We start from the raw sequence: 3,890 nt of genomic DNA, 5'->3' as shown, positions 1-3,890 counted from the left end.
TGAATGCTGATTCAGCTCTATTGTCCTCCTGTTTCTTCTTCTTCTTCAAGTTGCTTCTGGATGTTTTTGGTCTTTAACTTCTTCCTTCATCCTCTGGACTATTTCAGCCATTCAACCATCTAAACATTCAGCTCATCCAGGACAGCTGCAGCTTCTGGTTTTAGACATTTTGATCATTTTAAAAATATTTAACTTTTTATCAGTTTTCATGTTTAAATGAATAGAAAACCCTGAACTCTAGAAAAAAATCTATTTTGTCTGAAAGATCCAATCAGCCAGAGAGACTTTTACACTTTAAACTCCTCTTCACTCATTGAGCCGCTACTCCTTTTAGGATCTTTGTCTTTTTTTAAATTATAAAATCACTGTTTAGGTTTGATGGACACTTTAAAATAACCCCAATAATTGCTGCTGTTGTCATGGAAACCAGTTAGAAACTTAGTGAACCAACTTTTCCTCCTCCCACTAGTTTCCTCTGAGTTTGTAAATGAGAGCAAAATGTGGTGATTGTTCTCTGGCTCCAGAAAAAGTCCTAGTTTCTGTCAGATCCTCCCAAAGCTCTGAGAACTCTGCTTCCAGAGCTGGAACCATTTTCCTCATCAACTCTTCATCTGCAGCTTTTGTTGAAGCTGTTAGCCATGAAGACCTGGAGAGACATGAGCTTCAACTCTTTAGACATCCCAGCCTCTTCTAGTTACTGGAGAACTTTCACTGCTTCACCATGAAAAATGCTGCTGGACCCAAACGCTCTGTTTTGGTCTTCAGCTCTTTAGGAGTTTAGCAACAATTTCTTCTAACATCCAAACCTTTGTTCCTCTGAGCCAAACGGTCTAGTCCAAGTCTGAGCTGTGAGCAGTTCCTCCTCCTCTCCATCATCTCCAGTAGTTTCCTTCATCAGCTCAGTCAGCCTCTTCATCAGCTGCTTCAGCTCCTTTGAGGCTCTGATGCTGCAGCTCCATCAGATGCTGCAGAGAAAACTGAACTTTCCTTCACAGATGATAGAAGATCTTCAACATCTGACTGCAGCTGAAGGTCTGAGGACATGAAGCCTGGACCAGAACCAGAACCAGAACCTGGACTTTAACCAGGAACTGCACAGATTCTCTGTGGGGTCAAACTCAGTAAATTGAAGATCAGATGTTGATCAGATGATGACATCACTGTTATCATATTTTACTCTGTTTATTATCCAGATTGATTTCATTAGAACTGAATTTATTTCTTCTCTAATCACAGACTTGGTGGCTGGTTTTTCCAAAAGGATGAATGTGAAGTTTTGGCCTCGGCTCTGAAGTCCAACCCAGATCTGACTGAACTGGAAATAAATCAGATCAACATAAATGAAGGTGGAGACTCTGATCTGAAGCCTCTGGTTGAGATCCTGGAGAGTTCAGTCAGTAAAGTGAAGAATCTGGGGTTTGTTTTCTTTATTTATACAATAAAATCCTTCATTTATACTTTAAACATTAGTTTAATTAATTATTTTATTCTAATATATTTTATTTTATAACAACCTGTTTAAATGTCAGAATAAAATCTCTAAAACTTTTTACCTTATATATTATTTTTTTCTTATTTCAGACTTTGAGATTATTGAACTTTGTTTTTCAGTTTTTTACTTTAAAATGTTTTTTACTGATGAACAAAATGAGTAAAATAATTCAAATGATGTAAATTAATGATGGAGATGTTTCAGTTTGGTTTGGTAAAGATTCAGATTGTTTTATTTCTCATTTCTGATTCTCATCTTTACATCCAGAATGAAATGTTGTTCCTCCAGAGTCGAGCCACAAACACTGACAAGTTCAAATCATCATTAATGACCAAATCTAAGAAATGACTGATTGTAGAAAAGCAAATCTAGATGAAATGAATGAAAGTGAGGTTTGCAGCAGCAGCAGGTTCCTCAGCTTTGTCCTGAAGCTGTGGTTCTGTTGGGCCGGGTCAGAGAGGAACCGTCCTCTTCAGTCTGACAGCTGTCAGTCGGTTGGAGCCTCGTCTCTGTGATGATGCTTCATCAGGTCACGTCTCCTTAGGAAATAATGGCCTCCATTGGCTTTCAGCAGCTTTAATAAGAACCCAAGGCCATTAATGAAGAAACTGAGTGGTTCTGATCCAGTTACCAAGTCGGGTCTCCAGCTGATGATCAGGAACCAGCAGAAATAGCTCAACTCATCCAGGCTGATAGAAAACTTTGAGTTTCTTTTTGATCAAATGTTCTGGTTCTGCTGGTTTGGACTCTTTAAACCAGTTTGACTGGATCAGATGTTAGAATCAGTTCATCATGTTTCTTTTACATTCAGGGAAATTAATTTTCTACATTTTTATTATTTATTTGTTCATATTTCAGTTTTAACCTGCATCCTGTTGGCTTCAGCTCACATCTTTTATTCTTTATTCAGATTGCATGAATGCAGGTTGTCAGAGACCAGCTGGACTTCTCTGTTCTCAGCTCTGAAGTCCAACCCGACCCATCTGACAGAACTGGTGTTGAACTGGACCAACCTGGGAGATTCTGTAGTGAAGGAGCTCTGTGGTTTTCTACAGACTGAAGGCTGCAGACTGGAGACATTAAAGTATGTAATTATATAATTATTGATAATTCTGTGAATAATTAGATATAATTGATCATAAATCAAATTAATTTCTTCTGTTCTAATAAATATTTTGTGAGTTTGTTCCTGGACTTGGATCCAGAGTTTAATTTAGTCCCTCTGTGTAACTGAGTTGGACCTGCTGATCTGAGGTCAGAACAGGACAGCATTCGGACCCCCAGTGTGTAGAAATCCCCCTCATGTGAAGAAGGTCAAAGGTCATTCAACCCAGTCTAGAAAAGTGAATTCCTGGAATCTGACAGGAACAAATCAATAATCAATGATTGATGCTTCAACACTTTGATCAGAACCTGGAATGATTTTACTGACTAAAATCCTCCAACACAACATGACCCAGTACCAGGTTCTGGTTCTGGTTCTGGTTCTGAAGTCAGCAGGTCTTTATTGAAGCAGCAGCTTGTTGGCATTAATATTGATGAGAATCTTTAACTGGTTCTGTTGGACTGGTTAACCTGCATCCTGTTGGCTTCAGCTCACATCTTTTATTCTTTATTCAGATTGATTCTCTGCAGTTTGTCAGAGACCAGCTGGACTTCTCTGTTCTCAACTCTGAAGTCCAACCCGACCCATCTGACAGAACTGGACCTGAGAGGAAACAACCTGGGAGATTCAGATGTTCAGCAGCTGAAGAATCTTGTAAAGACTTTAATGTAAGTAAATGTTTGTAGTGAGTCCAGCTGCTGTCAGCATATTGAACTAAACCCAGTTAGCATCAAAGCAAAGATCCAGTGTTCCCAGTAAAGCTGCAGCTTCTCAGTGGGAGGAGAATGGTTCAGGCTTCCTGATTGGACACAGAGACAGCAATCAGCCAATCAGAGGAGCAGCAGCTTGCTGTGTTCCTGCGTTTGTGTTGGTGTGAAGATAAGTGTTGTTGCTGTGTCCATGTCTCCAGGAAGTCCAGCTGGACTCCAGCGTCCAGCCGTCCAACATGTCTAGAGACAGTGGTCCTCATCCATCAAACTGTGGCAGCAGCAGATCTGATCTCAGATCTGTTTGTTCTCTCAGTTCAACAGGAAACAACTGATCGGGTTCATCTTGGTCACAGCTCTGAGATCAGTCTGACTGCAGCCTGGAAACCATCTAGTGGATGTGCTGCGTCACTGACTGCTGCTGGAGAGAGGCTGGAAACACTCACTGATCTGCTCTCTCCTTCCTTCTTCTCTCTGCAGGTTCGATGATTTTGATTATTCTGATTATACTGACTTGTCCGACTGATGATCCCAGTAAAGTAGAGAATGGTCTCAGTGTCCTGCTGATCCTCAGAGGTTGAAGCTG

The 3,890-nt window shown here is 40.4% G+C and overlaps 1 long non-coding RNA gene across 1 annotated transcript; it reads left to right on the top strand.

Annotated features, from left to right (window-relative positions):
* Positions 1-1,397: 1,397 nt before the first annotated feature.
* On the top strand, positions 1,398-3,162 carry LOC116715988 (uncharacterized). The gene is made up of 3 exons (XR_004338325.1): positions 1,398-1,416; positions 2,403-2,576; positions 3,113-3,162. It is a non-coding gene; the product is annotated as an uncharacterized LOC116715988 (long non-coding RNA).
* The last annotated feature ends 728 nt before the right edge of the window (positions 3,163-3,890 follow it).

This window comes from Xiphophorus hellerii, chromosome 24 (assembly GCF_003331165.1).
Source record: "Xiphophorus hellerii strain 12219 chromosome 24, Xiphophorus_hellerii-4.1, whole genome shotgun sequence".
NCBI lineage: Eukaryota > Metazoa > Chordata > Actinopteri > Cyprinodontiformes > Poeciliidae > Xiphophorus > Xiphophorus hellerii.
This window is presented reverse-complemented; position numbering and strand designations above follow the sequence as displayed.